Source organism: Myotis brandtii, unplaced genomic scaffold (assembly GCF_000412655.1).
Source record: "Myotis brandtii unplaced genomic scaffold, ASM41265v1 scaffold127, whole genome shotgun sequence".
Lineage (NCBI taxonomy): Eukaryota > Metazoa > Chordata > Mammalia > Chiroptera > Vespertilionidae > Myotis > Myotis brandtii.
In genome coordinates, this window is record NW_005354464.1 from 1,781,331 (window position 1) to 1,795,776 (window position 14,446).

Genomic DNA, 14,446 nt, shown 5'->3' on the forward strand with positions numbered 1-14,446 from the left:
GAACCTATTATTATATTGAGATACAAAGATAAATCAACAAAATAGTTAATAGTCATTCCATTGATGGCACACATATGACAATTAAAACAGCATTTTTTCTCTCCTCTCCCCTCTTGCTGATAGCAAACTGTATCTTTGAGTTGCATAATTTGGAAGTAAGAGAGATAGGAAAAGCACCTTCCAGGAAGATCTTTCCTTTCTAAACATGTAACTAGTGTCTTCCAGTGTCAGTGGGGTCCTCATTATAGGCTTGCAAGGAAGTATTCAGGAGAAGTTTGGGGAGAATTACTTCGAAATGTCAAATGAGCTCATTCTGGGTGTAGAAATTTACATAGCATTGATAGCAGTGAAAATAAAGTCCGTGAATAAATTCTTATTGATGAAGGTTAAAACATCTTAATGTTCCATTAATTGAATTTTGAGTGCTTGCCTAGAGTACCATGTGCTTTTTGATTTTCCAGTTAGCATTTCAGTATGGGTACAGAAGGCAAGATTAACACAGATCAAGTAACAAGGAAAGAAAAAAGGAGAGACAATCCTATATGACACAGAGGCAGACAGCACAAGGAGAACACCAGACCTGGCAAAGCCACATTATCCAAAGAGCACTGTAACTTTTGCCCATAATATTCTCTCTCTGTTATAACAGTGAACTCTAATATAGCACTTGGTATGTGCCAGGCAGTTCTAAACCTATAACAAGTCATAGATGTTGTATATGAAATAGATGTAAGATAGACAAGAGAACTTGTTAATTTTACAAGGGTTACTTTTATTTTTTAAAAAGTAAACTCCATTTTCACATCAGTCAGGACTGCATTCAAGTGTCATTGAGAAAAGAAGCCTCAGTCCCAAGGAACCAGTGGACATTTGGTCACCAAGCCAGTGCCTAAATGGAGTTAGCCAGGTCAGCATCCTTCAGGGAGGAAGTGCCAACTTTTACCTGGCTCAAATGATTAATCTTTGCTGTATCATAAAGCACATTAATGTCTTGCAATATCAGGGGTCACTAATATAAATAATAGTGATTACAATGCTATACAATAAAAAAGTTTAAGATTTTTAGACATTTGATACTAGAGATAAGGTTTTTTGGTTTCTGTGGTCAAGCGAGATGTATGCGTGTTTCTGTACATGTATGTGTGTATATATTAGGTTAGCATGTATGCTCATCCACTTACTCATGTGTGTATGCTTACTTACAAGTTGATGACTTTGCCAAAGAAACAAAGATGAGAAAACTACTGTATGGTCTTAAAAATCAATCAAAACTTGCTGTTGGCTTGTAGAGCTCTTAGAATTTCTCACATGTAAGGTCCCTGGAACAGGAGGAAGGAGCCAAGCCTACATGTGGGGATGAAAAGTTTCTAGGAAGGGTGGAAGAAGAAATGCAGAGACCAAAATCCAAGCAAGGTGTGACTCTTTGGGTGTAATAGTAAATGATAGGGGAGAGGAGCAGGAACTGGCAAAGGGTCTGAAAGGTGGAAGGATAACGTTGGGCAAGGAGGAAGCAGAGGTGGTTGATGAGAATGACTTTCCCATGAGTCAGATGGACTTTGTGCTCCTGGGTCTTTTCTCATTCTGTTCCTGGTCTTGTCAGGACTTGACTAGGTAGGTATTGGCCCAGGTGATCCTGAGAACTCTCATGTGCACATTTTGAAACTAAGCATTATCAGGCAGGTAACTTTATTAAGTGGGCATTCCCCTTTTCCTCCTATGTTTATTTAGAGACTGCTTTTTTTTTTTTTTTTTTAAAGAGCTTTAAGTACATTCTTCCAGATGCTGGAGCCTAGATGCTTCAAATAAAGAACACACATATACCAGGAAAATTTACACATTGACTTATTGATTCAATAAATATTTTCCCAGACTTTGTGTTAAGTACAAGGACCCTGCTGTGAACAAGTCACGGGGCATTGTAGGTTCTGGTGAGGGAGAGTTAACTCTTTAGTTCTATCCTTTCACAGACCCTACCAAGCAAACTATTTGAATCAACCTTGCATGTTTTTGATTCACTCATTTTATACAGAGAGTTCAGAAATTCAACTGGGGATAGCAATATTAGAATTTGAATTTGCCTCTAGATCCAGTCAATCATAGAATTCCCAAATATAGTGTCTCTTTTTGGTCCTTCCGGATCAGATGTTAGTGTTGATAAGCCAATAGGCAGCGGCTCAGGACAGTGTCCTTCCGATTTATGTGGGAACATAAATGTTAATTTATTCCCCCATTTTAACAAACTCCATAAAACGCCAGGATACTTTAATAGCTAAAACATAAAATTATTTCCCAGCTTACTTCAGATTTCATTGAAAAGTTTGGGTCATTTTATTAAACAACTACATTTTCCAATGATCATGAAAACAAAGTAGAGAAAATTTTATTTTTAAGCAGCAAAAGAAATACAATTCATTTTCTGAAATAGAGAAGATTTTCTTGTTTCCATCTCCTTACCCAAGTTCCTAAAAAAATCTTAGAGGAATACTCTTCTGACCAGTTTTGTATGAATTAGAAGATAATTTCCATCTTTGCTCAGTTAAAAATCTACATGTAATTATTAGTAATGATACATACTCATAAAGTATTTTTTTTCCTGATAGCTTAAGGTGCTGTTAAGAGAGGTAAATTTCTAACACCCAGGGAGTCCCTTATTAGAAAGGATTATAATTTAAAAGATCAACCCGTCTTAACCTAATTGCTCCAAGTTTTCTTTTAATGTCCATGCCTGAGTTTTAAGGCATGATATATCATTAAGAACTCTAGACATAGCATACATTATGATGATTCTTTCACTGTAATTTGGGCCTATCACCCTTCTACATTCATTGAGCTAATAATTCACTGATCATTTGGCTTAAGAATTTCATTTAAAATAGCTTTGAGGACAAAAGGAATAGAAGGATCTGTTCCCTCGCATTTTCGTCCAGCTCTTCAATTTATTTTATTTATTTTTTGAAATAGTGGTTCTATGCATTTTATTTATTTTTTATAATTATTGTTGAAAGTATTACATATGTCTCTTTTTTCCTCCATTGACCCCCCTCCAGCCCATCCCTGACCTCCTACCCCAGGACCTCACCACTCCATTGTCTGTGTACTCCTCTATTTGTTAGAAGTGTGGGGGAATGCATAATGAGCGTAGATAGAACACTATATGAGGGGTCGAGGGAGCCAGGTCCTGTCTGACCACAACTCTTAAGAACATGGCTTAGAGAGCCTTACTAGAAGGGAAAAAGGAGACTTGTTGCTCCACCATATAGAGTGTGTATATCTATAATAATAAAAGCAAAATATGCTAATTAGACTGGATAGCCAAACGACCTTCTGGACATCCTTCCGGATGACCTTTGGATGAAGCTGGGGCTGCGAGGGCTGAAGCAAGCTGCCACGGATGCAAGGGCGGAGCCCCTTGCACAAATTTTGTGCATCGGGCCTCTAGTTTACTATAACCACTAATATACATACGTATTCCTATGTATGTATATATGTACACATGTATGTACACACATATATACAAGTACCATATACATATATATGGAATTAAAGACAACTCTGATCAAGTTTTTTAAAGTGCTTATTTAGAATGTCAGTGTCTGGCGTAACAAAGCTTTAGCCTTAATATTAAACCAATATGTTCTTTGAAATCTTTCTTATTATCAATTTGTTTTAGATGTGCCTCTCATAAGTAACATGTACTACCTGGACTTTATTACCGCAATTTGATAACCTCTGTGTTTTACCTGATGAATTTAATTACATTTATTGTGATTACTTATTTATTTCTGTTTGTATATTCTATTTACTATGCTTTGTATGCTTCTTTCTATTTTCTATTTTTTTTTGGGGGGGGGATTGATTTACCTTTTCTAAATTCTTCTAAACTGGGTTAAAAGTTTTAGAATCTATTTTTAAATTTTTAGTAACTACTTAAAATTTTAACATGAATTTATATACTTTTAGTTTATGAAAAAAAAATTTCCCATGATTTACTTTCCACCAGTCTGTTCTGGCGGACTTCTAATGATAATCAGAATCACCTGGGTCAATGACAGTCCGTGTGCATGTTCTGTAGTATTTTCCCCACGCTGTGCCCAATTTAATATTATTGCCACTGCAGTGATGGACACCAGTCTTGGCCAACTGTAGTGCCCTATTTCAGATTTCCTCAAGGCTGGGCAGTGTTGACAAGGATGACCAGTTTTGCTTTGTCTTGTCTGATCATCTTCAGCGTCTGCTTGTCCCACAGCACGTACTTTCTACTTTTTCTAACAAGTTGGAGCCTAGAGTTGATCGACTCCAGGGACTTTTTCATCTTCTTTTGGCCACCTTCCTGCGTTAGGTGCAGGACGGCTCCCAACCAAGAGCAGCACCAGGAGTGCCCAGGAGCGAGAAAAGAAGGAGTTCCCACAATACAAAGCTCTTCATTACCCAGCCCAGGTCCCCTGTACTCAGACATTTAAATTTTGATAAAGTGGTCTCTATTGGAAGCAGTTGTTATTTGATATATACGTCTTGAAGGAAGATGACACCCAAGTTGTGAGATTTAAGGCTGCAAATGATAGAGCCAGATTTCAGGCTGGGTGCTAATGTCAGTAGAGATTTAATAGCTAAGGATTAATAAAGTACTGTGAATGTTTTTATTAGTGCTCTATTACAAAGTTCAACAGATCTTGAGTGGTCTGCCTAACACTATTTTCCCCATAAACTCTGTTATGTTTCAATTTTGCAGAAGGCAAGTTTTTTTTTTTCAGTTACACATAAGTATATTGTGTTATAGCAGAAATGCCATAGATGGAAACATAGGAATGTAAATGAAATCTTATACTTACTTGCTACCTTACTCTTAAAATGCTTCCACAAACAGCAAGTAGTTAGGAATAAACGCAGACAGAATGGCACAGTGGAAGAGAGCCTTGGATTAGGCCTTTGGGCTACTGGGTTCTAATCTGGGCTCTTCACTGATTTACTGTGCACTGTAGGCTGAATTGTAGGCCCCCCAAAATTGTAGTATTAATCCCCAATACCTCAGAACATGACTGTATTTGAAGAGAGTGCCTTTAAAGGGATAATTAAAGTTAAATGAGTCGTTAGTGTGGGCCCTAATCCATATGACTGGCATCCTTAGAAAAAGAGGAGACTAGCACATGGACAGGCACAGAGGGAAGACCCAGTGAAGACACAGGGGAAAGAAGGACATCTACAAGCCAAGGGGCGAGGCCTTGGAAGAAGCCAACCTTGTCAACACCTTGAGCTCAGACTTCTAGCCCTCAGAACTGTGAGAAAATGAATTTCTGTTAGTTAAGCCACCAGCCTGTGGGACTTTGTGATGGTAGCAGTAGCAAACTAATATATTGGGTAACCTGGATATTGAACCTCTCTGAATTTTCACTTTCTTATCTACAAAGTGGAGATGATGATATAAAAAAAATAAGAGAGATTTTAAAAATAAACAGGTAAAGTAACCTATTCTGTATGGGGTGAGGAGTTGATAAAAAATACTATAGAATCACAGTAGGTTTTTAATTTATTTATCTAAAAGCCTGAGAGAGAAGAGATGGGTATATTCTGATTTGAAAGGCCAAACATGCTACATTAAAATGAAATAAATAAATTAATGGATAATCATTTATAGGAAAAATTTGCAATAGCATAATGCCATCAATTAAAGAGTGCTCCGAGGGAATTTCAAATATAATTTGACCCCCCTCACCCAAAATTTAAATTTGTATCAACTCTCCATAAACACACATATTGCATAAATTAAGACACACCCATACTTCTTAAATAGTTAAAGTTTGATTTAATAAAAGACTTCAGGATGCTGAGAGCAGCCTGGGCCTGCCGATATTGTAATGCATGCATAGGCTGCAGGTGGTAATCAGAGCTGTGGTGGGCATTTCACTTTGCACCTCCCGGGGCACCAATTTTCAGAAACTGTTAGAACCCAATAGAAAAATCTCACCTAAGATTCATCTGTGAGCTAAATTACAGGGGAAGCCATTATCATTCATTTTACATGTACAGCGGAGTACCTCTGGATCACAGGGAAGGATTTTGCTAGTTTTGAGAATCCTGAGAATTGAAATGGGCAACCAAGGTATTTCATTGTTCTTCTGATCAAGAAATAATTCTTAATTGAACCCAAGAAAATATGCCTAGCCCTTGATGCCTAAGTTCTGGAGTGGAGATGGAAGAGTAAAAGTTTAAAATCTGTTTGGAAGAGATCAAATACTAAACAATTAGAAATCAATGAGCTGTTGAGCTATATGGAGTTAAGTGGGAGGGATTTCAAAGGAGGGTAAGAACAGTATGATGAGTTTGAAAAAATGGGTGAGGCTGAGGGAATATGTGGGAAGGATTAGGAAATGGGAAGCTCAAAGTAGAGAATACACTGGAGGTTAATTTTGGTTGGGTACCATTTGAGGTGAAGGATGTGTGTGTGTGTGTGTGTGTGTATGTGTGTGTGTGTGTGTGTGTGTGTGTGTGGTGTTGTACATATGTACTTATGCACCACTTTCTTGGGGGAGTGTTGAGAGAAAGCATTTAAGTAGAAGAAACTAGATACTGCACATAAGAGAGATCTGGCTTAAGAAAAAGATATACAGTTCCATCCCATTTGCTGTCAGGAATAGGAATGGGTTATTTCTAAATCTTGAGAATAACCTACAGTGTTAAGTACTACCAACTTTATTTTCATACTATAGGCCCAGTGCACAAAATTTGTGCACATAGTGGGGAGGGTCCCTCACAGCGCCTTCTCACAGTCCTGGAGCCCTGCAATTGATCACCCTGGAGAGGGAGGCCCCACCCACCCACTGAAGCGCCACCGCTGGCCAGGTAGCCTGGGCCTCTCTCTTTGGGGCGATCATGGAGCCCCCTCCCTGATTATTGCCCCACTAACCAGTGGCCTGGGCCTCCCTCTGCGGGACGATTGTGAGGCAATGGCAGGCCCCCTGACCAATCGTATTGCACCTGCCTTGGCTGGCCTAGCCAGTGAATGTCATAGCGTGGTCATCTGGACGGTCGTTCTTTTCGGCTATTCAGTCGATTTGCATATTACGCTTTTATTATTATAGCTAAAAGAACTGAAGTTTAGAGAAATTGACTGACTTGCCTTCGGTCACACATATTAAATGCACAAGCCTTTTAAGTCTTCAGGAGGTTGTCTAGGCGTAGTGGGACATCCATGGGTTCATATGGGTACCCTAAAATAATGGATGCTATTAGTGCCCACAACAGCATGCACTTTATCAGCTGGTGGACCCAACCCTCAGGTGCATTAATTCCCGGGGAGGACACCCTCCTCTAGATCTCGGCCAATGACCATTGTGCACGGGGTACCAAAGGTTAGTCCCTTTGCTCAAGCTGGGCTCACTTGGTAATGTGCTTTGTGCTCCAGAGCTCGCACAGACCCAGCTCGCCAGAAACTGGATCACATTCTAGCTTTGCTTCTCCCCCTTCCTCCCCATACACCCTGTCCTGCATCCTTTCCTCCTTCTCTCCTGAGAGCACTCCCCCAATAAATCAAACCCTACCTAAGACACAAACGTTCCCCAGATATGCCTCTGAATTTGTATCAGTGTGTACAGCATATCATTGCTGCACGTGAGTACACTGTGTTGTGAAACGGTCAACATTGTGCTGAGTAGGTGGTGGAGTGGGTGATGGTGATCTCCACCGCTAGCCAGCATGTATATGGTAAACAATCTACTGCATCTTCTTACCTAAAGCTTATGACTAAGCCATCAGTTAGGTTCTATGATTATCCCTGCATTTACAGGTAAGGAAACCCCGTTTGAGAGAAGATATATTATTTGCTCATGACCACATGGTTTGTAAGGCACATCACCAGGATTCCAACACACCTTTGTTTAATTTCAGTCACCTCCAAAAATATCAGAACATGTAACTTAATAAATGTGCAACTTACTGGAATATGTAAGAACTATGTATGGCTCAGCACAGTCAGGGCAGTAAATAGCTCTATGCAGTGTTGAAGGGAGAACCGAATAATAACGGTGGATTCAATTTAATTCCTTCAGTGGGTTGCCATGAACAGAAACTGATTTGAGAGCTACTAAGCACAAAAGAGGATGCCAAATTGGGCAGAGAAGTTTGAAGTTGGTAGAAGATATGGTGACCACATAATTAATTATCCAAATTGAGGATAATTGAGGATGCACTATTGAGGATGATAGGAGATGCCATCAGTAATTACACAAGGATAACAAGTGTAAGCCAGGACTATTTAGCAAACCAGGATGTATAGTCACCTCAGTAATAGGAGGCACTGGGGAGCTATAGTAGGTTCTTGAGCAGCGGTGTGAAGCAATTTTTCTATTAATTGTATGCAACATGGTTTAGAAGAAACCTTGAAGACTGAAAGAATAGCAGGTATTAGTTGTTCTAGAGCAGGGGTGGGCAACCTTTTTGTGAGTGTGTGCCAAAACCAGCAAAATCTCTGACTCAAAATTCTTCTGCATGCCAACCCTAATTTTTTGAGAACATGTTACGCCTACTTGATATCTCTTAAGGTGTACTTATGTGAAGAACCTTGAAGAAATAATAAAATTCATTTGAGCGACAAAAACACAGTATATGATGATGAAAAATACATTTATTTTTTAATGTATACATGTACACTGATAGTCCGACAGAAAACTTTATGACTCCGTTTGATATTATCAGTGGGACTTTTGCTGCTGCATCACTGATGACAGAGATTTTACATCAGGTTTATATTTCGTGACCTTCAGAGATATGCACGAGCTACTACTTTCATCCATCAGGCTACTCCTATTACGAGACTTAACAAAATTCATCACCGAGAACAAAGATTCACAATTGTAAATGGAAGATTATAAGAGGGTTTTGCGTGCCAGCAAAAGTTACTGGCGTGCCATGTTTGGCACGCGTGTCAGGGGTTGCCCACCCCTGTTCTAGAGGCACTATTGTGTGGTATGTTGGAGTTTCTGTCCCAGCCCCTGGTTTTCTCTCTAGTTTATTGCTGGAAATGGTTGTCCTTCCTGGACCTCAACATGCTTGTCAGAGACTGTCAGCCAATCCTCTTGTCCCAGGGGATCAGAACTCTGTCCAGGTTCCCCCAACCACTGGTTAGATCCTTTGTTTAATCCAGATGGTCTCTGACTCGGAACCAAACTCTCCTCATCCTGCGGCTCTGCTCCCCATGGAGTAGCTACACCCCCCCTGGGGTGTCCCATGCCCCACAGAGCATTGTGATCGCTCCCCATGGACCCTTCTGGGTGAGTAAGAGAGTAGGGAATGTGCGTCTGCCAGTAAGACACTCAGGCATTCTGCCTAGAAATAGTTGTCTCTTCAAGGTCATCTCCCTCCGGCTAATGCAAGAAAGTGAAAGAAAAATATGTTGTGTAAGAGGTTCAATCCCCCCGTCCCCCTTATGCTCTACAGAGTTTGTGGAAGTTCTGAGTTAAATGATTAGGCTTCTGTCCTCACGTAGGGCCTTACGGCCTCCTGTCTCCTTGAGTTTTTAAAACATTGCATTACCTTTATAGAGGTAAGATTAAGGTCAATAGTTCTAATCATGTGGGCTTTACAGGGGAAAAGAGCAGAGGACCTATTATTGTCAATGGAAAGCTCCTTTGTAAAATGGTAGAGTATGGATTTGCAGCATGAGAGAGAGGGAGAGAGAGAGAGAGAGAGAGAGAGAGAGAGAGAGAGAGAGAGATGGAAATCCTCTGGCCCCGGGCCTCAGTTGGGGCCTGGAACACATTTCCTCTTTCTGGGGTTCCCAAATCTATTTGGAGAACATTATCAATTATGCGCCCAGCTACATGGCATCTTGTACTTCAGTCTGTGTTTCTGAAGCTGTTGTACTGAGACCGGAGTGCTGCTCTGGAGCCTCTGGCCTGGGCTTGATTGTTCTATGATATTTAGGGCCCACGATGTACAGCCAGCCCACATTCCCAGTCTTGTTTCCTGGAAGAAGACGCTGTCACTATCCAGCTGCTCCAGACATCTGCTGCCCAGGAATCTCTCACAATCGCCCAAAGTCCATGTCTTTCCAATGCTGTTCTCTTTGCCTAGAATAGTCTTCTGTTTTGTAAAAGTCCTGATATCTTTTTTATTTTTATATCATTTTAAATATCTTTGTTGATTTCAGAGAGGAAGGGATAGAGAGAGATAGAAACATCAATGATGAGAGAGAATCATTGTTGGCTGCTTCCTGCACGCCCCACACTGGGGATCAAGCTTGCAACCTGGGCATGTGCCCTGACGGGAAACGAACTGTGACCTTCTGGTTCATAGGTTGATGCTCAACCACTGAGCCGTGCTGGCCAGGCTGCACATCTTTTTTTTTTTTTTTTTTTAATCAGAATGTCATTGCAGTGACATTCTTTGTTGACTCTGGAAAATAGACAGTTACCCACTCCCTTTCGATACTCTCAGAGCCGTTTTGTCTCTGTTACAGCCCTTATGGTATGCTGTAATTGTCCATTTGCACATCTGTCTATTCCCACCAGACGGTGAGACTGTGGACAGCAGAGAGTGCATATCTCAGTGGATTATCCCTAGAACTTAACTCCAACCTTCCTCATCTCATGGCACATGTAATTACTAAAATTCTGCGGCACTCCAAAAAATTTATATATTTTGCCAATTGGACAAAAGATGGTTTAATTTTGATTCATTCCCATTGGACAGTATTGTTGTATTGGTTATTGTCATTTTTTGTTTGATAATTTAAGGGAAAAGAGGCCCACATCCCTGACTAAATAACCAGGTGTTGCATGTTTTAAAAATTCTTGTGGCACACTGGTTGAAAATCGCTGGACTAACATATAGTAGGTGTGCAGTGTTGCTTGAAAATCCCTGGCCTAACAAATAGTGACTGGATGAAAAGTTATTTTGCTCCCGTTAGGGTGCTGTGTTTTTGTGATTAATGTAGAATGATAAAGTTTAAAGGGGAAAAACTTTGCTAACCTGTTGCAACATACAGCAAGAGATTCTATTGCTTATTTCTGTTCTCATCTGCCATATGGCTTTCCGTTCACCAACTGCTCTAGTGAGAATTACTTTTGCAGGTAATTTTCTAAAGATTGTCTTGGGATAAACAAATTTATCAGACTTGTTTGGCTAATGTATTCAAGGAGGTTCACAGGGGAAAAGATTAATCATCTAAGAAGCAAGCCGGTGTCTGTCATTAGGCGGAAGGGTCCAGAGATGATCAGAGCTGAGCTGGTGGTTGCTATGACTGCAGTACCTTTCTCTCCCTTTGTGAGGTCAACGACAGCTCCCAAGCTGATTGGCTAAAATTAAATTATCCTACTGACCAACCGTGGGGAGTTAATTTCATCAGAAAGAGGAAAATGGTGGGAAATCCCGCCGTGATGCTACAAAGGAATTTTCTTTAGAAACCCACAGAGTCCAAGTTTGCTTTCATTATAATTAATATGTTTCTCCTAATGAAATAATTTCAGGGAAGCAGACAATAGCATTAGCCTGCTATGTTGTAGATCCATATAAGCTTTCATCTGGTTTGTCCTAAAATCAACTCTCAAAGAAAAGTAACCTTTATTTTCTTGTAATACCCCCATCACCAAAGACTGCCATCCTGTGCGTGTTTTTATAACGGGAGATAAGCTAATTGTGAAAAGCATAAAAGGAGCTGGCATAGTGAAAGGCCTTTGCGTGCAGGGCTCCTGCCCTGTGGACATAGTGGGCACTAACAGCTTCAAGGAGGACCATTGACCTTTGGGTTGGGAGCATCGCTGGGACTGACTTTGAAGGGGATCCTGCCTTCCAACAGGTTCAGTCCTAAGAAGTTGTATGTGGCCCATGCTCTGGTTTTCCACCGGGTACAGCCTTTGTTCTAGGAATTAATCACCACTGACCTCGCTTATTGTAGTTATTTCTGGCAGGAAAGATGCAGAATTCATCTTGAAAGCAAGGATGTGTCTATCTGCAGGCTCTGCTGAGTCGTAAATCCAAGTGGATGTGAAATACAAACCAAGGAAAACCAACCCAAGATTTATTAGTTTTCTTAGCTCTTCTGTGACCATGGAAATGTTATGTGATTAAGAAACAAATGGGAAAAAAACCTACTATTGATTCAGTTCTGGACATTCTGCATGATTCTATCTGTAAGATCTCCAAATCAATGTTTCTTTAAAATTTTTTTTTCTTTATTGATTAAGGTATTACATTTATGTCCTTATCCCCCCATCCCCTCCCAACCCCCCACTCATGCCCTCACCCCTTTGGTGTCTGTGTCCATTGGTTAGGCTTATATGCATGCATACAAGTCTTTTGATTGATCTCTCTCCCTTCCCCCCACCCTCCCCTACCTTCCCTCTGAGGTTTGATGGTCTGATCGATGCTTCTCTGTCTCTGGATCTGTTTTTGTTCATCAGTTTATGTTGTTCATTATACTCCACAAATGAGTGAGATCATATGATAGTTATCTTGCTCTGACTGGCTTATTTCGCTTAGCATAATGCTCTCCAGTTCCATCCATGAAATGGTAAGAATTCCTTCTTTTTTACTGCAGCGTAGTATTCCATTGTATAGATGTACCACAGTTTTTTTAATCCACTCATCTGCTGATGGGCACTTAGGCTGTTTTGAAATCTTAGCTATGGTAAATTGTGCTGCTATGAACATAAGGGTGCATATATTCTTTCTGAAAATCAATGTTTCTTAAAGTTCACATTAATTTGTTGCAGTGAATTCAGTTATGTCCTGAGGGGCCCATGATGCAACCCCAGTGCCCCTTTCCTGAGAGCCATGTGGCGGGAGCTGGGGATCAGTACTTACTCGAGGCAGCATAAAAACATGCCAAGCAACCCTTTCAAGCAGGAAGCCCTATAGGAGTTTCTCAGAGGAAGAGAAGAGCCCCATGGGCTGAAGCCCTCCAGGTCCAGGTATTTCTCCCAGGGGATGGGGAGAAAGAGGAAGAGATCACCATCATGTACACTCAGCACCTCTCCCTCTTAATACTCATGATGTTAAGCATATCTATTGAGTGTTTGTCCTCTTTCAGCCACAGCACTCATTTACCTTCCTATCACACTCATAAAGAATCAGTTATGTTATGATAATCATTATCATCACATTATAATTAACGGGAGAAAATGGGGGTCTCAGGGACTAACCTACCGAAATTCATACAATTTATAAATGGGGGAGTCAGAATTCCAATCTATGTCTCCTAGTTAGCATTTTCTGCATAGTCTCTGGATAGTTTACATAAGTATTATCATAATGTGCATGTTTTGATACCTTTTTTCACTTGTTATTATATTCATTTAATAATAATTTTTGATTACTACATACTATTTCATTGAGTGACTTACCACCACTTACTTCACATTTCATTATTGCTGAACTTTAAAGGTTTTGAAAATTTGGACACACTTTGTAAGACTTTTATTTCTCTCCATATTTAGGCTATTTCTAGAAATGAGAGGGTATGAAGACTCTTTGAAAAACTATGTTGTCAAATTCCCTCTTGTCAAGAGTATGAGAGTACTCAATTTACCCCATTTCTGCCAGCCCTAGGGGGAAAAAATCATTAAACAAAAACCCACACAAAAAAATCCCCAAAACAGAGAGCAAAAAATGTGGATTGATATGCAACAATAAGTTTCCTGTTTCAATATGCCTTTCTTGATCACGAATTCATTTATTTGTTAAAAACACTTATTGAACATCTGTTGATTTTGGACTATATCATGAGCAAATTAGGTAAGTGATGATCCATGTGTTTACTAATTCTATTTAAATATTTTAATTAAAAATGCCACTATAGAAACACGTGGCAGAAAGACCGATTAGAGGGGAGAAAGATTTGAAGAAGGGAGACCAGGTGTGGGTGCTATATTAATAGAATGACTAAGGTAAGTGTTCAGCAACTGAGCCACTTAACAGAGTGACAATGAAATCCTTAGCTCTAGTGTAATTTCCTTATAGTGAAGTTAGCAAAACTCCCCATCCCAGGCAGTTAAGAGTGAGATTTCCAGCATTCACCTCACATGTCTTTGTCTCCCAAACTCTTAATGCTGTGACTGTTGTGTTGTCATGTTGAATAGCTTCAAATGTAGGTAGCCTTTTCAAGCAGGAGTGACGTGGCTGTGATGAGAGATGTTGAAATTCGAGTTTTGGTGGCATAAAAATAAAACTGAGACAGCTTTGTCTCATGGCTTCCCGGGGTGGGAGAGGAGATGGTCATCCATCCTCCCATTTCTGACTACAGAGCAAGCATCATATTGCCAGACAGTTTGTTCTAGAGTAGGGCACGATTCAGATGTCACCTATTTAATCTTATATTATTATGAATAATACTTGAAAGCGGTCCTGTGGTTGCACAATCAAGTATTGTCATCTCAGAGAGTTAGCTGTGATGAAACCATTCACGGTCTGGGTTTCTCCACACCATTATTTGACACGAAAATAGCTGCAAAACAGA

At 40.1% G+C, this 14,446-nt stretch overlaps 1 pseudogene; it reads right to left on the reverse strand.

Annotated features, from left to right (window-relative positions):
* Positions 1-3,986: 3,986 nt before the first annotated feature.
* Positions 3,987-4,456, reverse strand: LOC102252840 (annotated as a pseudogene).
* Positions 4,457-14,446: the final 9,990 nt, after the last annotated feature.